General features: G+C 58.2%; 1 protein-coding gene across 3 annotated transcripts in view; it reads right to left on the bottom strand.

Annotated features, from left to right (window-relative positions):
* The window catches only part of GSE1 (Gse1 coiled-coil protein), a 314,063-nt gene that overhangs the window by 226,013 nt on the left and 63,150 nt on the right, over positions 1-24,900 (bottom strand). The window lies entirely within an intron of this gene.

The following is a 24,900-nucleotide window of genomic DNA, read 5'->3' as shown; positions in this document are numbered from 1 at the left end:
CCAACCACCATCAGCACACACCAACCACCATCAGCACACACCAATCACCATCAGCGCATGCACTCACCACGATCAGCACACACACCAGCCACCACAGCACACACCAACCACCAGTGCCCATACCAACTTGGATGAGTCTGAACCCTGGCACACTAAGCACAGGAGTCTTTGTACTGAACGCCTCCACCTACATGACATCCTAGCAAAGGTGACACAACAGAGTCAGAAAACAGACCCATGGCTGCAGGGGCTGGAGGTGGGGAAGGACAGCGAAAGAACACAGTGGGGTTTTCTGGGGTTGGATGCAGAATTCTGTAAATCGTGCTGGTGGTTTTGCCACTGTATATGTTTGTGAGAATTCACCAAACGATACCCTCAAAAAGCATGAACGATCTTGTGCATAAGCTATATCTGAATAAACCCTGCTTTTTTTTTTTTTTTTTTTTTGAGATGGAGTTTTGCTCTTGTCACCCAGGCTGGAGTGCAGTGACGTGATCCTGGTTCACTACAACCTCCACCTCCCGGGTTCAAGCGATTCTCTTGCCTCAGCCTCTCTAGTAGCTGAGATTACAGGCACACACCACGACGCCCAGCTAATTTTTGTATTTTTAGTAGAGAAGAGGGGTGGGTAGTTACCATGTGGACCAGGCTGGTCTCAAACTTCTGACCTTGGGTGATCTGCCCGCCTCAGCCTCCCAAACTGCTGGGATGACAGGAGTGAACCACAGTGCACGGCCTGAGCCACCATGCCCAGCCAAACCTGGCTTTGAAAAAATATGTAAGGTGCCTAAAATAGAACTGGCCACAAAGTCCCCACCATGGCAACGGGGTGGCTGGGCGCAGCTGTGCAGTTCTGATTCCACACCAACGGGCTAGAGGGAGAAGGCCACTGGGGCTGAGACCAGGCCCTTCCTTCTGGGCCAAGCTGGGAGCCCTAGTGGGCATAGTGTGGCCAGAAGGGGAGCAGTGGGCAGAGGCGGCACAGCATGCTTTCTGTTCTGTCCCCACTGGGGAAATGCTTGTTACTGCCGGCACTGTTGTCATCATCAGATTCACAAGGTGGATATTTGCAGGAGACAGGATCAGAGAAGTCAAGCGATCTCTCCAAAGTCACACAGCAGCAATCCAAACCCCAGGCATGCCGGCCCCCGAGCTCCCAGCTCACAATCACTACACCTGGCCCCCTCCTCAAAGGCTACCAGCTGGGCTGGGAACGAGGCATGTGGGCTTCATACGTGTCCATTCCAGGAGAGAGGGCAGAAGCCGCCTCCCACTGCGATTTCCAATCAATCTCACTTGGCAAGTGTTGCTCACCTCATCTGGGCCTTATGGAAATTGGATTCTCAGGTGACCCTGGCCAAAGGTGGCCAGGCCAGGCCATGACAGCAGCTGGATATGGGAGCCGGGCCCTGTTCTCCCCTGCCCCCGTGCTGCCTCGGCCCGGCTGCCAGCTGCCATCCCACGGACGCCCTGAGGTTTCCCAGCCACCCCTTGGCTTTGTTTTTCTGGGCCCTTCCAGGCCCAGAACCATCCAGAAAAGTCAGTTAGGCCAGGAGCAGCTGCCTGGCGCCTCTTGAACAGCTCAGATGTGGTACGCGGTGGGGACCCGAGCCAATACGCTGCCCCTAGGTGAATCGGGCACCATTAGAGTCACAAAGACCAATTAAAACGAGAGGAAAAACAGCCTTCCTTCTCCCAGGGCGCCCCGGCCAGCTGCTCCCTGCTCCCACCTCACTGGCCCCAGGGGCTGCTCCCGGCCCGGTTTCTAGCCCGGTGCCCTCCTGCGCCCGGCCACCTGCCTTTGACAGAGTCAATATTGACGCCGGAGAGGCCTCCCGCTCAGGCGAGTGAGGGCTGAGGGGGTGGAGGCGTGGGGAGAGGCAAACAGCTCCTGGATTTTCAACTCAATGGCTGCGAGGAGATGAGAAATTGCCTTTCTGACCCAAAACCGGAGTTCACAGCTGCACTTCATTACCGATTTCTCCAGGAGGCCCCGGGAGAGGCTCGGCTCCGGAAGGGCTCACCTGTTAGCAGCAGCTGCCGCCTGCCTCTTTCATAAACACGTTGGTGGTTTCCTGCCCAGGGCTGCAGGGCCGGGGACGTGGGCGGCGTGGGGCTGGCTGCCAGCGGTGCCCACGGAGCCCCCCTCCATCGCTCCTGCCAGTTTGCATTAACTTGGCAGATGGAGGGAGGAAGAGGTGCCAGATAAGTGTGCAGGAGGGAGAGGAAATGGCCACAGGTCTGGGTCGGCTCTGCTTGCTTTAGAAGGGGCCAGAAGGTGAGGAGCACGTCTTCGCCCTGCGGTCCCGCCTCACCTCTCCGTCTCCTGTGCACCACACAGGGCTAACAAGAGCATGACAGGTGACGGGAGCACGTCTAGGTACACAGTAGGTGCTCAGTAAGTGCTCCCTCCCCTCCTCGCTTACAGCTGTTCTCTCTGCTTTGGAAACACCACTGTTCAATATCTGGTCAACACTCAAAGAGCACAGGGTCCTGCGCCCCAGGGATCCTCCACCCTGGCTGTACAGCAGAATCATCTGAGAGCTTCTGGAAAGGTCCTGAAGCCCAACTGTTTCCCAGAATCCCTAAGCTTTGGCCCAAGTATGTTTCCAGAGCTCCCGGGCAGCTGGAACACAAGGTGATGCTGTCGGGTCCCTGTCATCTGGCCCTTCATGTCTGCATATCCTTTTCCAGAGAAGCGGATGCAGGCAGGGCAGGCGGAGGACCCCAGAGCCGGGTGCGCTACTGGGAGGAGGCCGAGGGCTGATGGGCCCTCGCTGTCCGCCAGGCGCTTCCTTCCCAGCTCTGCTTCTCCCCTGCCATTAAGATGTGCAATCCTGTTCCCTGCACTAAGCCACAGCAGGCCCTGAGGTGGCAGGAGGGGTTGGCAGTGAGTAGCTGTGTGACTCTGGGCAAGTCACTTGAGCTCTCTGGGACTTTGCTGATGAGCCTGGAGACTGAAGCAGATGGCCTCGGAGCTGTGCCTGGAAGGCATCTCAGGCTTTGACCTCACGCCTGAAGGTGCAGGTGGCTGCTCCCTGTGGAAGCCTCGGCAGCTCACCGCCTGCCTTTCATTTCTTCTCCGTCTCCACTGCTGCATACCTGGGTGATCCTGTAAGCCCCGAGCCCCACAGAGCCTCGGTGGCCTCATCTGGTGAGTGGGAAGATGTGACACCCCACGGGGTTGCTGTGGGGGTGAAATGAGGAAACAGGCACGGAGCAGGCGCCTGGCCCACCAAGGCGACAGCTGGTGACAGCTGGTGTGTGTTGCGCACCTGCGTGAGCCACCTCCGCAGCCAGCCAGCGTCCTCATCCTCACGGCACCCCCTGCAGCTGCTTCTTTTGGCAGCCCCGCTTTTCAGATGAGAAGGTCAAAGTCCAGAGAGGTCATCTGTCCAAGGTCAAATAGTGGAGCTGGGACTTGAACTGTGAGCCGTAGCTCCTGGCCACTCCACGCTTATATGAGCCTTCTTCTGGTGGCTTCTCAGGGCTAATGGGACCTCAGAGTGGCCAGAGCAGACAGTGGCCCAAGAAAGAATCCTTGCGGGGAAACAGGGCCCAGACCACGGAAGGCTGGGGGTGTGCACGCGCCTAACCGGTGCCTTCTTTCCTCCAGAGCAGGCAAGGTGGCCCAGTGCAGCCCTGCTTGCTGGGAGGGCCCACAGCGTGGAGGCCCAGGAAGCAGCAGGGCAGAGCACCTGACCCGAGAGGCCTAAGCAGGGTCACTGCCCCGGGCAGGCTGCTTTGTGTCGTGGCTCAGCTCAGGGAGTGTGCATGGCGCGTGGGGCACCTGATGGTGTGCCGGAGGGATCGGAGGAGTCAGGCTGGGGGGGAGGGGGCGGGGAGGGGACACAGAGAGGAGAAAGGTGCGTCCGAGCAGAGGGAAAAGAAGGCCAGATGGGGACAGTTGGAGTGGGGGGGGCCCTGGGAGGAAACTTGGGGAGTACCAATGAGGAAACTGAGCCTTAGACAGAGGAGCCAACCTGCCAGTGCACCCAGGAGGCAGTGGAACAGGATGCAGGCTACTGCCCCCCATGCCTGCTCTTCCCTGGTGCCTCCGTTTCCCAGGGCTGAGCTCCAGTGCATAGTAGGTCTCCCCGCCACACAGGCAGAGAACCCACTCGATGGCATTTACCAAGTCCCCTGCACCCTGCAGGGGCCCAGCCCTGCCCCGGGCCACCCTCTGCTCCCAACTCCTGCTGCTGTCCTTCCACGCAAGCCCAGTCATCACAGAATCCAGAGCTAACGCTGGGCCCACCCGGGGCTCTTGGCAAACAGGAGTGCCACCAGCAATGCCAGGGGCGGTCGTCTGCCCATGCCTATCACGTGCCAGGCTATGGTCCAAGAGCTTACAGCAGATCATCTCCTTTAGGCCTCTCAGCAGCACCATGAGGTTCAGTTCTGTTTTAATCCCTGCTTGACAGATGGGGAAACTAAGGCAGAGTGTTGCAGCCACTGCCCAAGGTCTCACAGCAGAGACACCATGAGGTAATCAGGCCATCTGGTCCAAGTGCACCCATCTTTAACCAATGAGTGGAGGACCCAGCAGGGGACTTGTCCTGGGAAATACAGGTCCTCCAGGGAACAGGCCCTGTTGTCCCAGATCTGACCCCAAACAGCTCCCTGCCTGCTGGGACGCCAGGGCCAGGCGGGGCTCTCTGGAAGCGATACTACTGCCACTCAGGCGGCTGATGGCGCCGACAGCAGCCGCTAATGTTGACAGAACGCTCACTGCGTGTGCACCCAGGCACTCTTCCAGATGCCACAAGCACAGCCATTACCCGTGGAACCTCCCAAGCCTGTTAGGTAAATGCCATTATTTGCCCATTTCACAGACTGGGCACTGGCAGCACAGAGAGGTTAGGACACCCACCTGAAGACACACAGCGACCAGGTGTCAGTACAGGGATGTGAAGTCATCAGCCTGACCCCAACAAGCTGCAAGGGGGGCCCCCCAGCAGAAATCCCACAAGTGCAGCGTGGCTGCAGGGGCCAACGGGAGCAGGCCAGCCACCCACCGGGGTGTCTGTGGGGAGCTCTCGCGCCAGGGGAGGGCTGCTGCTGCTGGCGTGCTCCCCGAGAGGCCAGGCCTTGCAAGAGAAGCAGAAATCTGTCGTTAACACAGTGCCAAACCCAAAGTGGCTGCTCCCAAACTGCAATCCAATAAAAGTGCGGCTTGTCTATTTATCATCCTCGGGGCTTTTGATCACAGTGCAGATGGCTGCTCCCTTTGGAAGGCTCAGCAGCTCGCTGCCAGCCGCCCGCCACGCAAAGCTTAGCTCAACAGAGTCTGGGCCTGCGCCTGTGAGGGCTGGGGACCGGCTGCCCCCACCTCGCCGTGCACGGCCGCCAGCGAGCACGCTCAGGCGGTCCAGCCCACCTCCCCCTGCAATGCCCAGGGCCTGTCTCCTTTGCGGAGTGGGGGTCGCCTGAACAGGGAGGAGCACACCGGCCCCTCCCCTGTGCTGGCCGCAGTGGCGGCCACACCTGCTGTCACTTTACCCCACGTGGCAGCTGCTCCTCAGAGGGGAGAACAAGCAGCAAGGGACCCCATAGGGGGGTTCAGGTGCATGGCACCACAATGCCCAGTGCCAGGCAGCTCAGAACAAGGGGGCCCTGTGGAGCGCCACCAGCAATTCAGGCTGGAAGGTACAGCCAGGGAAGATCAAGGGCAAGGCATGCACAGGAGACAGCCCCCGCTCCCCAGCCTGAGTGCGGTGGGAACCCCAGGCATGAAAAGCCTCAAGATCACGGCTGCTGCCGAGCTGGTGGCACACCTGGGCCTCCTGTGACGACATGGGCAGTGGGAAGGCACAGCCAGCGCCGCCGAAGAGGGCACGGGAGGGACACCCCAGGGTCAGCGATGCCCAGCTTCTGCTCCCACACTGGAAACACTCACTTGGAGGCAGGAGGGGGTGGCAAAAGGCAAGTTGGGGCCGGGACCCAGCACGGCGCTGGCACGAGAGGTCAGGCCTGTGCCAGGTGCTGGCTCCCGCCCAGCCGGTCGGTCACGGGAGGCTGGCTGTAGCGTGTGCGTACATGTGCATGTGTGCGCCAGTGTGTGGAGGGTTGGAGGATTTACCCCCACTGGCCGGCAGAGGTCCTGGGGATGGCTGCAACCAGCTACTGGGGCACAGCCAAGCTGGCAGGCCATGACCTTTGCCCTCTGGACTATAACCCAGGAAACAGAGCACCCAAGAAGCCCCTGTCCAGCGTTCCCCAGGCTGTCCCATGTCACCTCTCCAACTAAACCAGACTCGGCAGCTCTCGACGCCAGCGGCCTCCTGTGTCCTTCCTGCCATCTCTCTCACCTCCCTGGACACAGCCCCTCATGGCCTTTCAAGACATGTCCCCTGGTCGCCTTTGCTTATGCCCTTCGGGCTGCCTAGAAAGCACCCCCAGGCCAGGCACGGTGGCTCACACCTGTCATCCCAGCACTTTGGGAGGCCGAGGTGGGCGGATCATGAGGTCAAGAGATGGAGACCATCCTGCCCAACATGGTGAAACCCCATCTCTACTAAAAATACAAAAATTAGCCAGGCACGGTGGTGCGCACCTGTAGTCCCAGCTATTCAGGAGGCTGAGGCAGGAGAACTGCTTGAACTTGGGAGGCAAAGGTTGCAGTGAGCTGAGATTGCGCCACTGCACTCCAGCCTGGTGACAGAGCGAGACTCTGTCTCAAAACCAAAAAGCTCCCCCACCCCGCTCCCACCTCCCAGAACATGCCAACCACCCTCTGGGGCCCCCTTCATCACAGAAGCTCTCATGTAGGCCGGATCAGGGCTTTTGCAGATGTGCTCTCTGGTCACCGCAGGTCACCAAAAGTGGGAGCAATCTCAGCCTGCAGCAGAGCCAGGAGGTGAAGCTCTGAGAGGCTGGGGCATCCGGGCAGAGGGCGCGGGCACTTTCCCGGCTGGGCCACCCAGCTCCAAGGTCCCTCCATCATCCAAACGCCAGGCCCCTCAGGTGCAAGGACTCCCAGCAGGGAAGGCAGGTGGGTGGCGGTGGGGACGCGGTGTCACACCTCCTGGTGCCATGCCTTGGTTCCCCGCTGCCCTCGGCGCACGTCACGGGAACAGTGGGAAGCATCTGTCACCTATGCTTCCCCGAGTTTTTACTTTTTGTAATAATAAAATTTCTACTTACAATAGTAACAGTTAATGCTTATCTACACATTACCATGGGCCAAGTGGAAGCGCTTTCCATCCATTTCCTCGCCAGAGCTCAGCGACACGAGGAGGAAAGGCACTGCCCTAGTTCTGTTTTACAGGTGGAGAAAAGGCCACAGAGAGGTGGAGACACTGGCTCGAGGTCAGCCAGCGGCAGCCGGGCCAGGCTCTGGGCCATGCGCTGCACTGCGCTGCCTCTTGGGGTGCAGAGGCCAAAGGGAGAAGCGGGCAAGGTGGGCCTGGAGGGGGTGGTCAGGGCTGGTGGGCACGGTGTGCTGGGGACAGCCCCTCATGGAGCGGACAGCCAGAAATGGAAGCTTCACTGGGCTGGCCAGTGTCCCCCCCACATTACGTCCACCTGGAACCTCAGGCTAGGACCTTACTGGAAGGAGGATCTTTGCAGATGTCATCAATCCGAGATCTCAGATGAGACCATGCCGCTGTAGGGTAGGCCCTGATCCGGTGATCGGTGTCGTTGCAGGAAGAGAAGACACAGAGTTCACAGGGAGGACGTCACGGGCGGACGGAGCCAGAGGGTGGGGTGATGCGGCCACAAGCCTCAGGACACCATGGGTCACCAGCAGCCACCAGGCTCGGAAGGGGAAAGGACAGATTTCCTCCAGGGGCCTCCAGGCGGAATCGACCCCACCAACACCTTGAAGCCCGACTTCCAGCCTCTGGAACCGTGAGAGTGCATTCCCGCATTTTAAATGAAAGCATTGTGGCAACATGTCACTGCAGCCACTAATACGGGAGCTCCTGGGGCAGCGGCTGCCGAGCACGGGGCCAGGGACTGCCTCTCCACCTGACGGGGCACCTGGCCCACAACGCCACGTGGGTGCCCTCTGGGTCTGCAGCAGCAGTCACGTCACACCCATCTCCTGCCAAGAAATCCCAATGACCCCTTGGCCAGGCCCTAGATGCTGTGCACCTCCCAGCCTCAGGATACCCCACACTTCCCAAGCCGGCAGCCCTCTAGCCTGCCGGAGGCTCCCCTCACTCTGTCCCTTCATTCATTCATTCATTCAACAAACACTTGTCCACCACCTGATGGACACCCTGCGCTGGGCCAGGACGCAGCAGGAAACAGCGTAGAAGTCTTCCCGCGTGGGCTGACGCTGAGATGGTAAACAAGCACACAAACAAGGAACAGCATTGCAGCGATGGTGGACCCCACAACGGAATCAAAGCCAGTGACAGAGGCAGCAGAACGGCAAGGTAAGGAGGCAGGGGCAGCAGAGGCCTCTCTGGGGAGGTGATACCTGAGGTCAGGCCTGAAACAAAGGCAGGAGTAAGTTCCGGGAATACTCAGCGGAAGGCTCTCCAGGCCACCCACAACAGCAGGTGCAAAGGCCCTGGGGCACAAGCGGATCTGGCTGTGTGAAGACCAGCAAGTGGCCAGTGGGGCTGCAGCGGGGGCCCACGTGGAGGTGGAGATGAAGTTGGGGAAGGCCTTTCGAGTTGGGATTTTATTCCAAGTGGCGCATGAAGCTGGCGGTGAGGGAAGCGAAATGGGCTCTGGGGTTTTTTTTTTTTTTTTTTTTGAGACGGAGTCTCTGTTGCCAGTCTGGAGTGCAGTGGCGCAATCTCGGCTCACTACAACCTCCACCTCCAGGTTCAAGCGATTCTCCTGCCTCAGCCTCCTGAGTAGCTGGAATTACAGGCGCCCATCACCACACCCAGCTAACTTTTGCATTTTTAGTAGAGATGGAGTTTCACCACGTTGGCCAGGATGCTCTCGATCTCCTGACCTCCTGATCCACCTGCCTTGGGCTCCAAAGTGCTGGGATTACAGGTGTGAGCCACTGCACCTGGCTGGGCTCTGGGATGTTCTAAAATGGTCCCACTGGCTGCTGCCAGGAGAAAGCATTGTCGGGGTTCCAGGGGAGGCAGGGAGGCCAGGGGGGAGCCCACTGCCATCAATCCTGGCGTCTTGTTCTGGTCCTTTCCTCTATCACAAGAGCCTTTCCTGGAAAACTCCTACACACCACTCAAGACCCAGTTCAAATGTCCCGTTTTATTTGTTTTGTTTTGAGACGGAGTCTCACTCTGACACCCAGGCTGGAGTGCAGCGGCGAGATCTTGGCTGACTGCAACGTTTGCCACCCAGGTTTAAGTGATTTCAGCCTCTCGAGTAGCTGGGATTACAGGCCCAAACCACCACTCAGATAACTTTCCTATTAATGGTAGAGGTTCCACCACATTGACCAGGCTGGTCTCCTGACCGCAGGTGATCCACCCGCCTCAGCCTCCCAAAGTGCTGGGACTGCAGGCATGAGCCACTGCGCCAGGCCCTGTCCTCTGTTTTGTGGCAGTGTCCCTTAACCCAGTGACTCTCGACCAGGAGGTAACTGTGCTGTCCAGCGGACAAATGGCAACGCCTGCAGACATTTTTGGTTTTCACAGTTGGGGGTGCTCCTGACATCAGGCGGGTCGAGGCCAGAGGTGCTGCTAAATGTCCTGCAATGCACAAGATGGCCCTCACCGCAAAGGAGGGTCCAGCCCAAATGCCAACAGTGCTGAGGCTGAGAAGCCCCCACCTGTCCCCACTCTGCAGCCCCCTGGAGTCCCCTGAAGTCCACGCCCTGAGGTCACAGCACTGGGATCAGCTGCCGCCCACCTCCCTGCCAGCCCCTGGTTCCTCAAGTGTGGCCCAGCACATGCGTTGGCCTCCTGAGAGCTGGCTAGACCTGTACAGCTTAGGCCCACCCTCAGGGGGTGGCCCATGGCTTGCATTGTCACGAGGCCCTGCGTGATGGGTGAGCACTCAGGCAAGACCACATCCTCGGGTAAGCTGGGCTGGGGCTGAGCCAGCTGGCCTCCCAGGGCGCAGATGTGGCCTGCCGCGTTTCACCGCAGCCCATGGTTTCCAAAGCTGCAGGAAAAGCTCCCAGGAAGGCCCCATCTCCGCGGACATGCCCATGGCCACGCTGTGCCCCATGGCAGTTCCTGGGGCCTCAGCACCACAGCTTACCAGACTCGAAAAACGTAAAGCTGCAGAAAATGAGACCCGGTCAGATTAATGTCCAGCCGACCAGTGACCACGGAGCCCAGCCAGGGAACCTGGTATGTCCCTCAGCAAAGTTAACCCCAGGTCCTCCCAGTGTCAGCTGAAGGCCAGCAGCTGGGCTCTCCCTGAGGGGTGGGTGTGAGAAAGGGGATGTCTGGGACTGGCCAGCTGCCCGTCTCCAGCTCCAGCAGGTTCATCTCAGACACATGTGAAACTTGTGGAACCCAAGGCAGCGCCTCCCCCAGATGGCAAGTGCTTATTCCAGCAGCTGGCCGTCTCTGGACGGTGGAAAGGAGCACTGTACAAGGAGTCCTGAGGCCTCAAGTCCAGGCTGGCGATTCACTAGAGCAAGCTGTACCTGCAGCTGTCCCTCTCTGAGTGTCCTAAAGGTGCTCCCCAGTCCCCAGCAAAGCAGAGGGCTGACTCCTGATCCCCGCCTCCAAACCCCAGCGGTCTCCGTGTTGCCGAGTCACGATGGGACTTGAGTCATCCATTCATTTGCTGGCTCCACAGACTACCACACCAGGCCCGCGCTTGGCACTGGGGACATTTTGGAGAACAAGACCCGGGATGTCAATTTGCTTGGGGCTTAAACCTGAAGGGGCATGTGTATGTCTGTGGATCTCTGCACACATCTGTGTGCTTGCAAATTCGCATGTGTGTGCACATATGTAATCACGTGTGGCTGTGCATGAATGTCTCTGCGTATGCACATGCACGTATGTATCTATGGGTGTGGGGGGTGTCTCTGTACATGTGTGCACATATATGTGCGTGTCTGTTTATGTGTGTCTGTGTGTGCATGCATGCATTGTGCCTGTGGGTCTGTGATCTCTGCATGCCTGTGTGTACACTCACTTTTGTGTGCAGGTCTGTGTGTACACATTCGTGTCTGTGTGTGTTGGGGAGAGCCTTCACCCGGTGAGGTGGGACCTGCAGGCCCAACAGAAGCCCACCCCCAACTGACACAGACCGGGAATTACAAAGCGCCTCAGCGTGGTGCCTGGTGTGTGTGTGTGTGTGTGTGTGTGTGTGTGTGGTGCCTGGTGTGTGTGTCTCTGTCTGTGTGTCTCTGTCTGTGTGTGTGTCTGTGTGGTGCCTGGTGTGTGTGTCTGTGTGGTGCCTGGTGTGTGTGTCTGTGTGGTGCCTGGTGTGTGTGTCTCTGTGTGTGTGTCTGTGTGCCTGTGTGTGTGCGTGTGTGTGTGTGTGTGTGTCTGTGTGGTGCCTGGTGTGTGTGTGTGTGTGGGGGGTGTGTATGTGTCTGTGTGGTGCCTGGTGTGTGTGTCTCTGTCTGTGTGTCTGTGTGGTGCCTGGTGTGTGTGTGTGTGCGTGTGTGTGGTGCCTGGTGTGGGTGTGTGTGTGTGTGCGTGTGTGGTACCTGGTGTGTGTGCCTGTGTGTGTGCGTGTGTCTGTGTGGTGCCTGGTGTGTGTGTGTGTGTGCGTGTGTGTGCGTGTGTGTGGTGCCTGGTGTGTGTGTGTGTGTGTGGTGCCTGGTGTGTGTGTGCCTGTGTGTGTGTGTGAGCCCGTGTGTTCCCCCGCCCGTGAGCGCCTCTGAACAAAGTGCACCCTCTACCTCTGTGAGCCCACCGCCATCTGTCTCTCCCCCTCCTGCTCGGTCATTTGAGCCAGTGAGGGGGGCACTCCTAGCCTCCCAGGCTGAGAGAGCCAGATGGCAGGAATCAAGGCCTCATCCTGCCCCAGGGAGGCCAGCCCCCAGGCCACCCCCACTGCCCCTCCTCGGCCACCTGGGTCACATCACGGGACAGACCTCCACCCTCATTCTTGGTGCCTCTTGGCTGTCCTGACCCCTATTCCTGGGCCCCACCTCAGTGGCCTTTTGCCTCAGCCACATAAATCACCGTCCAGGTCAGTGCTGGGTGAGGGGCCAGGGCAGGCAGGGCATGTCTCCTGGGTCTGCAGACGGAGTGGCTGCCAAATGACCTCCGACAGCCCCGCTGGGGGCCTCGGAGAGCCAGAGGGCAGGTCGGGAGGCTCTCATGTCCCCTGGGCTTTGTGGGTAATCCTGGCTGTGCCCCACCGTGTGGGGAGGTTGCCTCTGATCACAGGGCCTGGGGCAGAGGTGCAGGCCCACACCTGCTCAGGTGGCCCTGGAGGCAGGAAGGAGGCCACTGGGGGACCCTCACCCCAGGACTGCACAGGCGGGTTCCCAGGATGCAGCGCTCAGCACGGTAGCTGCAGTGTCTGCAGACCTGAGCGCTGTTCTCAGCTCTGCCAGCCACAGCTGAGCAACACGGCACCCTTCGCTTCTTCACCCTGAAATTCAGGTGCTCACACCTACTTTATCCAAAGTTCCCCAAGACACCTCAAGGCAGCTGTCACTCACTCAGTCATTCAACAAACAGCGGCCCAAGAGGCTGTGGCTGGGACAGGCAGGCTCTGGCAGCAACTGCCTGAATTCTGGTGTCTCCCTTCCAAGCTCATGGGCAAGTGACACTGCAGGTGTGGTCTCAGTTTCCCTGTCTGTAAACAAGCAGGCTGGCCGCACCTACCTCCTGGACTGTCCCGAGGACTAAGTGAGGCGGTGCTTAGAGCAGGCCCACCACCCACAGAGCCTTTCCAGGCGGCAGCTGGTATTGCCCACGACGGACCTGTGGGCAGCCCAGGTACCCAGAACAGAGTGGGGTGCACCCCTCCTGTCCCTCCCGGAGGCCAGCACTCCCCACTTTGCCCAGCAAGGAGCAGCACAGATCCAGAGAGACACCACCACATGGCCTCACAGGGTCCCCAGGCTGGGCTGGATCCTCCAGCATCTGGAGAGTTGAGTCATTTACTCATTCACTCTCTCATGCCACACATTTGATGGCATGTCTGCCTGTGTTAGGTACTCCATGGGGGCTCACAGACTGATGGGGGAGGCAGAGGCGAAAACACAGTATCCTGTCCGGGGGACACAGAGAGAGGCGGGCAGCCCTTGGGGTGCTGAGAACAGAACCCGTCTCCCGCCACCCCACATGAGCCCGGAGTCCTTTTGGACATGGAACTGGGTCCCCAGTGGTAATAAGAGTACTTAGAGGAACTGTCATTCATGCACCTTCCAGGCATAGTGACGTAATCCCCACGTAACCCTGATGGGAGGCAGGTGCTACTGTCATGGAGGAGACAGGCTCAGAGAGGTTCAGCAACATGCCAGAGACCACACAGCTAAAGGGTAGGAGGGAGATTTGAACCCAGAGCCAGTCCAGCCACTGAACATAGCCCCTGCTAGCTCTGGGGGTGGTGCTCAGCCTACCCCACCCCCAGCCCTCATCTGTGGATTCCTAGACAGGAAGCAGATTGATTTTACAGGTGGGGAAACAGGTCCAGGCAGGGCATGAAAGGCAGGACAGGCTCCAGCCCAGATCCCTTCCTGGCCCCGATCCCCATCCCCCGAGCTTGCGGCTGCCCCTCCTCACCCTTCTTTTTGGCAGAACCCGCAGGGCTGTGCAAACCCGTAGCTCCCTCCTCCCCAGGGCGGTGTGGGCGCCGCCTCCCTAGGTGCCATTGTTTCCTTATTTCTCCTCCCTGGCACCATGTGGGAGGGCCTCCCGTTCAGCAGGAGGCCCTGGGTCTTGGCAACACCCTGCTTTCTAGAAATAAAAATGAGAAGAGGGAAAAAAGCCTTCCAGGAGGCCAGTTCTTCTATTTACATGTAAAAAGGCCTCCTCGGTGCTCCCCGTCCCTCCCCCACTTCTTCTAGGGGTCGATGATTGTTTGGAGGGCATGCAGGGGGCCTCTGTGACCCCAGGAGCCTCTTCAGGGAGCCAGGCAGAGGTGTCCACAGGGAGGGACATCAGATGGCCTCAGAGGGTTGGGAGGGCTGTGGAGAGGGGCAGGCCGCCTCATCGCCCCACCTCCCTTAATGGGAAATTTCATGGGTGTGGTAGCTTGTGAGACTGGCTGGCTGCGCCCAGGCCCCCGCCCCCGCCATCTGCTCCGAGGCCAAAAGTCACAGGGGCGGGGAGAAGGCCTCTGCCAGGGGCTCTGGGATCCGCTGCGTCAACCTCGATGGTCACCTCCCCTCCCCAGCCCCACATTTTTAAGCAGATGTCTCCCTTGATGAGCTCAAGGTTGGCTCCAGCGCGCCCCCACGGTCCCGGCCGCCCACTGCATGGGATGGGGGAACCGAGCCCAGCCCACGCTCTGGCCTGCGGGATCCCACTGCCAGCCCAGCAGCCTGGCAGCCGCGAGTGGGGTCCCAGCCCGGAACCGGGCACCTGGCCAGCGAGGGCTCTGCCAGGCAGCTGGCCCGCCCCTCGGGCAGGAGACCGGCGCCCACGGGCCCTCTGGGGTTTGGGCCGTGCCCAGCTGGCCGGGCCTGGGGCTAGAAGCTGGCTCCCGGGACTCTCTGGGAGGTCAAATCCTAACCCCACTGGGGTACCGAGATCCTCGCCTTTACCCTTTGGGCTGAGTTTCACTGTTCACCCCAAGGAGGAAAGGAGGCCCCCTGTTACTGGGAAAAATGAATCCCACCTCCTGCATTCTAGATAAAGAGTTACCCCAAGTAAAGGGAATATCAAGCAGCGAGAGGGCAGATGGGCAGAACTGCACTGGCGTGTGGGTGACTGAGCAGAGGCCTGGATGCCGGGCCAGGACCCACTGTGGCCCGAGGCCGCGTCGTGAGCTCTCCGGCCAATTTTCCAGCTTGCAAAACAGGAATAAGAAAAGCTGGCTTGCAGGACCCCTGCGCGCCGCTACCTTCCCGGGCTGCTGCCCCAAGAGCAAGGGAAGGAGGGGAGAGGAGTTTAGGGGTGAAGACTTTTAGAGCACAGGAGGTTCAAGCAATTGCCCCATTAACCCAGGGCTGGGCAAGGCCCCTCAGTGACCCCCAACTCCTAATCTTTCTGGAAGGCTATAGAGGTTGCAGGGGGGACGATGACGCAGAGAGCTTAAAGAAGCTTCTGGAAGCAGCCTGGCAGCATTCTGGCCCTGGAAATGCAGACCCACACCAACCACACTGGTGAGATTCAGGAGCCCCAGACCCCGCCTGCCTTCTGGGGTGACTGCATGGGGCTGGTGGGACAGCAAGGGCTTGGCACACACGAGTCTCCTGTGGCCTCCGCTTCCCACCTGGGGAGCATGGGACCCCATAGAGCCATCAAAGCCAGGAGGTCCTCTGGGTGCATGGCGCCTGGCCAACCCTCACCCCGGCCTCATTGCACAGATGAGGAAACTGAGGCACACACAGGCGGGGATGGAGTCACAGAGCCGCGTGGAGCTGTCAGGAGAGGGGGTTTCTGCTGCCCATTCCCAGGCCATCCCCATCCTGTACCGTCCGTCTCCCGCTCTCCCTCTCTCTCAAACATTCCCATCAAACCCAGATCCCCCTCAAAACTCACTCAAGGGGAGCAGTTGTAGAGGCAGCAGGAAGGCAACAGACCCCTCCCCTCCCTCAGCCCCTGCCCCTGGCCGGCCCCAGTACCCGCCCCAGAAGTCAGAGGCGCACACCTGCTGTGGGGGCTGTGACAGATCTAGGGCACAGGCTCAGAGGAATTTCCGCTGCAGTCGAGGGAGAGGGAGGTGGGAGGGTGCAGGATGTGATCTCTAGAGCTGGGCAGAGGGAGGACCCAGGCCAGGTCCCCAGGAGGCTGCCCCATGGAGGGCACAGGCTCAGAGGAATTGCCACCATGGTTGGGGAGGGGGCAGGAGGGCGCAGGATGTGATCTCTGGAGCTGGGCAGAGGGAGGACCCAGGCCAGGTCCCCCAGGAGACGCTCCATGGAAGGCACTTCCTGCTGTGTGCAGGCCGAGGCTCTGGGCATCCAGGCCCTGCTGCCGCTGTCAGCCTGCCCGGGCCCCCGCCTGACCTGGACAGGGAATCCGGGGCTGCGGGGCTGGAGGGGCTCCAGTGAAAATGAAAATGGGTACCTCCTGTTCACAAACGATGAAGAGCATCAAGATGGACACACCAGGGCCATAAAACCAAGCGTGGGCCCTCCCGAGCGTGGGGCCTGTGTGGCTGCCGGGGCTGCCCAGCGACGAAGCCTCCTTGCTGCCGGGTCAGAGAGAGAACAGGGGAAAGGCTGCGACCACAGGGGCCCACCCCAGTAGGACGGGGCAGTAGACCAAGACGGGCAAGCCCAGCACCCAACCTGTCTTTCGAAAGAGTCTCGCTGTCTTCTGGCTGGAGTGCGGTGTCGCGGGCTTGGTTCCTGCAACCTCCGCCTTCTGGGTTCAAGCCATTCGCCTGCCCCAGCCTCCTGGGTAGCTGGGATTACAGACGCCCACCACCACCACGCTCGGCTAATTTCTGTGTTTTTAGTAGAGATGGGGTTTCACCATGTTGGCCAGGGTGGTCTTGAACTCCTGACCTCAAGTGATCCACTTGCCTCAGCCTTCCAAAGTGCTGGGATTGCGGGCGTGAGCCACCGCGCCTGGCCTGGCTCTAATACGTCCTAACTGGAGGCTTGGGCAAGCAGCTCAACCTCTTTGTGCCTCAGTTTCCTCATCTGTAACATGTGCTGTTATAATAACACAGTAGTCCTTCCCTTACTGGATTGTTGGGGAACTCAAAGGAGTTTCCTTTACAAGTAAAGCGCCGTACACAGGAGGCGGGCGGTACTGGTTTTTATTATTATTAATTATTATTGGCCACCATCCCAGTGACTCCTAGGCCATGGCCTGGATCGTGCTCATGGGGCAGGAGGGGCTGTGAGGCGTTCTTTGAGAACCTTAGTATGTCACAGAAATGAGGCTGCAGTCCCTGGCCCTGCAGTAAATAAATCCTGGGACCATGGCAAATCTCTTTTTGTCTGCAAGCCTCAGTTTCTTTCCTGGGGAGGGGCTGGGCCAGTCCTTCAGACTCTGATAACTGGAGAATTTCTGCTGCCCCCCTGGGTGGGAAACTGGTGCCCACACAGGCGCTGAGGTTTGCTTTTTGCCCAGGTGAGCAGGCCTAGGGCTGGAGTTGCTAATTCCCCTTTCTACCAGGGATATGAGGAATTATGGCTCTTCCTTCTCCTCCCAGAGCCAGAGATTTCCATCCTTCCATCTAGTCCTCTAACCAACATCCATCCATCCATCCAAACCACTTCCATCCATCTGAACAACCAACATCTATCCACCATCCACTCATCCACTCTCTATCCATCCAAAATCCATCCATCTATCCAACATCCAGCCATCCAACATCCATCCATCCATCCATCCATCCATCATCCATCCGACCCTCCATCCATCCATCCATCCATCATCCATCCATCCATCATCCATCCGACCCTCCATCCATCCATCCATCCATCATCCATCCATCCATCATCCATCCATCCATCATCCATCCGACCCTCCATCCATCATCTATCCAACATCCATTGGTCCAGTCATCCTTCCACTCATCCAATTCCATGCAAGTATCTACCCATTCAACATCCACCCAGTCATCTCTCCATCCAGCCATCTGTCCGTCCATCTGTCCATCCATCCATCAACACAGCCTTCATCAGGTCAGAGAGACAGACACCAATGCCAAGCAGCAGGGCCCAGAGCTGTCAGGACTCAGTGGGCGGCAGAGGTCCCTAGGGGTGGCCAGGGGTCATGGCGAGTGGTGTGCACTCCCGCTTCTCTACAGCTGGCAGAGGGTAGGGCAACTAATTTGGGGGAAAGTAAAGGACTGAGGTCAAATCAGAGCTCTACTTTTATAATCTGGTAACCTGACCCCGGTGACTAACCTCTTTGTGCCTCAGTTTCTTTGCCTGTAAAATGGGCATAAGAGATGCTTCTTTGGAGTTCTTATGAAGATTAAGTGAAAATGACAATATAGGCCAGACGCAGCGGCTCATGCCTGTAATCCCAGCATTTTGGGAGGCTGAGGCACGCGGATCACTTGAGGTTGGGAGTTTGAGACCAGCCTCACCAACATGGAGAAACCCCATCTCTACTTAAATACAAAACTAGCCGGGTGTGGTGGTGCATGCCTGTAATCCCAGCTACTGGGGAGGCAGAGGCAGGAGAATCGCTTGAACCCAGGAGGCAGAGATTGCAGTGAGCTGAGAAGGACTTGGATGGATGGACTCCAGCCTGGGCAACATGAGCAAAACTCCATCTCAAAAAATGAAGAAAAAGAAAGAAGGAAAGAAAATGACAATATAAACCAAGCAAGAGAATGCCTGGGATAAGTGTTGAGCCCAAGGGTGGCTGCGATACACGCCCACAGCTCGAGGCTGCTGTTTAAGAGGGCACCTGCATGGACTGGTGGCTGAGCCTCCCCGATCCCCTGAGCCCCATTCCAAGTTGCCCAGGGGAGTTTCTGGGGGGGATTTGTCATCACCTGATCCCGCAAGCAGATCTGAGAAAGCACAAGATAAAAACGGGGATCTTCCATCCCCAGCATGACCGCTCTAGGCCTCTGGGGTGCCTGATTCAGTCCCTGTCTGCCACCCCAGTAAGTCCTGGGGCCACAGGATGACCCATGTAGAGCTGCAGACAGTGCCAGGGTAGGCAAAAATCCCCAGCCAGGTGGACGGAGGTTGAAATCCCAGCTCCATCCCCAACTGTGCAGCCGGGGCCTGCTGCTTAAGCTGTCCCAGCCTGGCTATTGTCATCTGTCAACTGGGGACATTCCCGGCATTGAAGAGCATACCTGGGAAACACCTGATACACATTTGCCCCTCAAGAATGCCTGTTTGTTTTTTTCATGAGAGATGTGGGAAGAGGAGAGATTCTGAGAACCGTGGAAACACACAAAGGTGGCATGAATCATGCCCCGCCAATGGCACCTGCCACAATGTACAACATACATGCTTGTGGGCGGGGCCCTAGAGAGACCGTGCAAATGCGGAAAGAACCGTGTGCAGCTGTGTGTTCTGGAGCCTGCAGCTCGGGCGCTTGGCACCTGGGAGACAGCCGGCTGGGCAGAGCTTCCAGCTCATTCTCGCCCTCTTGCCACCCAGTCTCCACTTGCCTGTGATGTGAACACTCCCGAGAATTCCCACCTCTAGGGAGGAGGTTTCACTTCAATACAGACTTGAGGGTTCATTGCAAGTGCATCCTCAGTTCCCTAAAATTACTCGGAAGGGACGGCTGTGTGCAGACCCTCTGCCTCCTCCATCTGGGTGTGCCTGTCTTGGCCAATGGCAGAATATTCTGGAAGCATGGTAATCCATTCTGCCCGCATAGAACCTAATCTTATGACACTCCAAGGGCTTTATTAATAGCCTATTAGCGGGTAATTCATGCATTTTGATGAAAAGTCATCCAGTGGTCGTTTATGGGGGAGGAGGGACGGGGGGTGAGTTTGGGGGTGTGGAGCCAGAGGGTCACCTCCAGTGTGCATCCCGGCACCTGCCCAGGTGGCGAGGATTCCACCAGGCGCCCAAGCCATGGTGTGCCTGGGATGCCCCTCCCGCAGCCCCACCACTCATTAATCTTGATGAGTTTTCTGCTGAGTATTCTTCCAGGGCTTTCAAACCGCTCGCTAATTGCAATTAATCACTTACTGAAACAGATGTCAGGAACAATGGGATTGGGAAGGCTGGAGGCTTGATAAAGCTGTCAGGAGAGGGTGCGTGGGCGGCTGAGGGGCCAGGGAGGCGAGGCGGCCCAGATGTCCTCTGGGCCCTGGGTGCTCAGGGTACCAGGCAGGCCAGCTCCTGTCCTGGTGGGCTGGGTGGAGCTCCCTTCCACGCGAGGATGGAAGGCCAATGGCGGAAGGCAGGTGCCGTGGCCGTGTCTCGGGAAGCGTGGGCAGGGCAGCCTCCGAGGCTACCATGGCCGCTACCCGGAGTTGACTTTCCAGCCCTGATGCCCGAAGCACCAGATCCGGGGCAGCAGGTGTTGGATCAGAGGCGAGCTCTGCAAGCATGGCCTGCAAACACGGTCGGGGCGTTGTGTGGTTTTTGCCCCGCGGTAACGTAAAAATTGTATTTTCGCATTAGTTGCCAACATTTAAAAATCAGATATGACAGAAAAATCTGGACTTCTGGCTTCTCTTTGAAAACACAAAGATTCAGCCATGCGCCATCACGCGGAACCGCGGGCCGGGCCTGAGCGAGCTCCCGTGGGGATGGGCCTGGATGCGGGCTTCTGCCCGCGACTCCTGCACGTTCGCTCCACGGGCTTCCCTCCCTGGGTCTCTGGCTCCTGTGTGCCCCTCACATTGTGCCCTGTCAGGCTACACGAGGGGTTTTATGGACTAACACCCCTGGGGGCTTCATGCAACTCCGAGCCAAGCTGAAGAGGGTCTGAATCCAGGACGTGAGAAATCTGTGCACCTGAGGCAGTGGATTTCAAGCTGAGCTGTACATTAAAGTCACTTAGGGAGCTTTAAAAAGTCCTCAACCCAGGGACCTGTGCGGGGCCTGGAAACATTCTGTATCAGTGGCTCTCAAAGTGTCGTCTTCAGAAGCTCCGCTCCAGGCCCTGATCTGGGGGCAGCTCATGCAGGTGTGTGGCTATGTCAGAATTTCCCCAGAGGTGCCCTTCACCCGGGTCCCCTCAACTGCCGCCGCCACCCTGTGCCCAGCCCACACCTGGGCCTATCAAGTCAGAGCCTCTGGAGATGGTACCAGGTGTCCCTGTTCTGTGCAGCTCCCAAGGGTCTGCAGCGTGGAGCCCGGGCTGAATACCGCTATGTGGCTCCATGCTCACCCACCCCCTCCCTGGCCTGGACTTCAAGGCGCAGGGCAAGTTTTCGATGTCATCACCAGGCCAGGCTCCCTTGGCCACCCTCCCAGCACAGTTCCCACCTGTGAGCCTCATGGAGTTGTCGCTGGCCCTGCCCGGCTGGGTGGCCTTGGGCAGGTTGCTAAATCTCTCTGTGGGCTTCTTCCCCGTCTGTGACTGGGAATGAGGACTGCCCAGGAGGCTTCCTGTGTGTCCCCCAATGATCATGGCTGATCTCTGTTCTTCCGTGTGTGTCTTTTTGCTCCAAACTGCTTTTGGAGCTGAGTCATCCTTTGCTGTAGCCCTCCACCTGCTTCCTCTTCTGTAAAATGGGCTTCATGCCCCATGAGGTTGAGGATTAAATATGCTTAAGGGCAGGCCGGGCGCGGTGGCTCACGCCTGTAATCCCAGCACTTTGGGAGGCCGAGGCGGGTGGATCACAAGGTCAAGAGATCGAGACCATCCTGGCCAATATGGTGAAACTCCGTCTCTACTAAAAATACAAAAATTAGCTGGGTGTGGTGGTGTGCGCCTGTAGTCCCAGCTACTCAGGAGGCTGAGATAGGAAAATCGCTTGAGCCCAGGAGGTGGAGGCTGCAGTGAGCCAAGATCTCACCACTGCACTCTAGTCTGCTGGTCTGGCAAAAGAGACTCCTTAAAAAAAAAATGTGCTCGTGGGCAACATTCCTAGCCCAGCCCCTGGGATGTTGTAAGTGCCCAGAAAGTGCTAGACATAGCAGGGACCCTACTCCCACATCACTGGGCTGCGACATCCCACAAAAGTCCTGATCAATTCCCCCAGGATGGGGAAATGAAGACAGGAGAACGAACGAAATCCCCTGACCGGCGCTTACTGCACATTTGCCCACTTTTACCGAGCGCCTGCTGAGTGCCAGGCCCTGTTCACAGTCCTGGGAACAGCATCAAGGACAACGGGTCGCCGGTGGAGCCGACAGCCCAGCAAGGGGACAGAAAATAAGCACACACATACTCATGGGTAAGGTCGCTGTGATCCAGAACTCTGGAGAAAAATGGAGAGGTGAGGAATGCAGGGAGGCCACGTGGAAGCTGTGTGGAGGAAGGAAGGGGCCTCGGAGCCACGCAGGTCTATGCAGGCAGGAGCAGCGTTCCAGGCAGACGGAACCTCGGGTGCAAAGGCCCTGGGACAAGTGTGAGGACCAGGGAGGAGGCCTGTGGGGCTGGCGCAGAGCAAGGAAGGGAGATCCTGGGAGGAAGCAAGGACAGGAGATGCCGGGACCTGGGGTCCATGGAATAGATCACACCAGGCTTGGAGGCCAGGTAAGGACTCTGGAATTTATTCCCAGGGACACGGGAGCCACGGGAAGGTTCTGAGCAAGGAGGGACATGGTGACACCTCATTAGCAGATTCACACATCACAGCTGCGCCTGCCTCTGCCTACAGAGTCCCCGTCCCTGGCTCCTCGGCACTTGGCTTCCTGGGAGGTTTCAGGGCAGGAGTGTAGCCCCTTCCTGGAGGTCTGCCCCTGGACCCTGCGTGGAGCTCCTCCCTCAGGCTCGGACTGTGCGGCATCACTATGTCACACACCGGCACGTGTGCAGTGCACATGCCCACGGCGGAATGTGCCAGGGATGCATGCCACAGAGAATGTGACCGTGGCATCTGGCACTGCCGGGCATCCTCAGGGGTGCTCCGGACACAGGTCCTGGAGGGGGGGCTGTGTGTCCCAAGAAGGTGCGCATGCTCTGGCTGTCTCCCCACCTGTGCCTCCGCATGTATATTGTACGTGCTTGGGATGAGCGGGCACATGCAGGGCTGCCCCCAGCGCCTGCTGCTCCTGCGTGTTTGCCATGAGTGACGCAGCGTGTGGGGCGTGCGTGCAGGGGCTTCAGAGCTGTGGGCGTGCCACGTATGTGCACGTGTTTTGTGTGTGTGTGATGTGCACGCTGCTGTGTTGTGAAGCTGAGATTCTCGAAGGTGGCTGGGCAGAAGGAGCACCTTACAAATGCTACTGCCCACTCCAGCTGCTCAGGATGGCGGCAACAGCTCACTCATCGGTGACAAAGACAGTTTACTGGTCTGCTGTCAACACTAGGGGCCCCCAGTGTTTGTCTACTGGAAGCAGAATCAATTTTCCCCTACCTACCAAGGATCCCCCAGCCTGCTCCCACCCGCTGGACCCCTGGGAACTAGAATCGGGGGGTGGAGGTGGGAGGTGAATTCAAATAGGAGCCAACAGTGAAATTCATCTTCCAGGGCTTTGGACAGGCCAGCTCAGGGGAGGGCTCACCTTTCAGCTGGGTGTCCCCTCGGAGACAGCTCTCAGAGGCTGGGCTGCAGCCTCACTCAGCCGCCCACTCTAGAAACCCCACAGGGACCCAGAGCACTTTGTCTTAGCGAGGCAGGCGACTAAATCGTTAGCAGTGCTGGTTCCAAGCGCTATAGTCACTCCCTCAGCACCCAGTGAGGCAGGGGCTGGTACCGTGCCCATCTCACAGCTAAGCAAGCTGAGGCCCGGCAAGGTTCAATCCCTTACGCACGTCACAGGGCCAGCAGGTGGCAGAGCTGAGTTCTGAAGTCAGATGGTCTGGCTCTGGAGTTTGAGCGACGCCATGCCTGACACGCCTCCCCCATCGTTGCCCCTCACCACTCTCACCAAGGCACAAGGGAGTACTGGGTGGTGCAGCAGGCCCAGGTCAGGCGCCCACGGCCAGGGCTGGACCTTGTATCGGGCCTCAGCCTAACCTGGTAAGGAGCGGCCGGCCCCTGCTCTCCCTCCTGCCTGCAATCTGGTGAGGTTCGCCACTCCCAGCACTGAAGCCCCTTAAACAAGGGGTCTATCTTGGTACTGTCCAACACAGCAGCCACGGCCCACGCGTGGCTATGGAGCACTTAAAACGTGGCTGGTTCCAACTGTAACGTGCTCTAGGTTCAAAGTCACACTGGCTTTTGAAGATTTGGGACAAAATAAGGATGTGGAATATCTGATAATTTTAAATAATGTCCACATGCTGGAATGACAACAGGATATATGGGGTTTGTTAAGACACATTTTTTTTTTGAAATGGAGTCTTGCTCTGTTGCCCAGGCTGGCATGCAGTGGTGCGATCTTGGGTAACTGCAACCTCCTCCTCCTGGGTTTAAGTGATTCTCTTGCCTCAGCCTCCCAAGTAGCTGGAACTACAGGCACACAACGCCACACCCAGCTGATTTTTGTATTTTTGGTGGGGCAGGGGTTCACCATGTTGGCCAGGCTGGTCATGAACTCCAGGCCTCAGGTGATCCACTCGCCTCAGCCAACCGAAGTGCTGAGATTACAGGCCTGAGCCATTGCACCTGAACTAAAACATATTTTAAAAATCAATTTCACCCTTTCTTCTTTTTTTAAGGTGACTACAGGTACTGGAAATAAAACCCAAGCCGGCACGTGGCTCACGTTTGTGCCTGAGTTGTATAATCTAGTGTTGCTTTGCTGTGACCTCAGGCATCCTGTGTGCCTGAGGTGTGGGAGATGCTTTTCCAAGGGCTGAACCTGCAGGACTCCCAGTGCTGGTGCTGGGGTTTATACTGCATAGCCACCATGTGCTGTGAGGTCTGGGCTCACAGGTGGGGATGAGAGGGGGAAGACAGCCTCACAGATCCGTTTCCCAGGCAAGCAAACTGAGGCCCCCAGGTCACTCAACAGCAAGGGGCACAGTCAGGATTCAAACCACGGTCTGCGGGACACACCACGGTCCGTGTTCTATTCCACCCTCCCCAGACATTTTTTAAGCACCTCTCCTTAGAAAATGAAAGATGAGGATCCATGAGCCACCAGAAGTGGGCTGAAGCCAGGGCTAATTTAGCACACTCCCAGTGACTGGAAATAACACAGGTCAACGGGATATTTTTCTGTGGTTCATTCATCCATCCATCCTTCCATCAACCATCCATCCATCCTTCCATCTACCATCCATCCCTCCTTCCATCTGCCATCCATCCATCCATCTACCATCCATCCATCCTTCCATTTACCATCCATCCACCATCCATCCATCCTTCCATCTACCATCCATCCTTCCATCTACCATCCATCCCTCCTTCCATCTGCCATCCATCCATCCCTCCATCTGCCATCCATCCATCCTTCCATCTGCCATCCATCCA

Source organism: Cebus imitator, unplaced genomic scaffold (assembly GCF_001604975.1).
Source record: "Cebus imitator isolate Cc_AM_T3 unplaced genomic scaffold, Cebus_imitator-1.0 Scaffold159, whole genome shotgun sequence".
NCBI classification, from domain to species: Eukaryota; Metazoa; Chordata; class Mammalia; order Primates; family Cebidae; genus Cebus; species Cebus imitator.
This window is presented reverse-complemented; position numbering and strand designations above follow the sequence as displayed.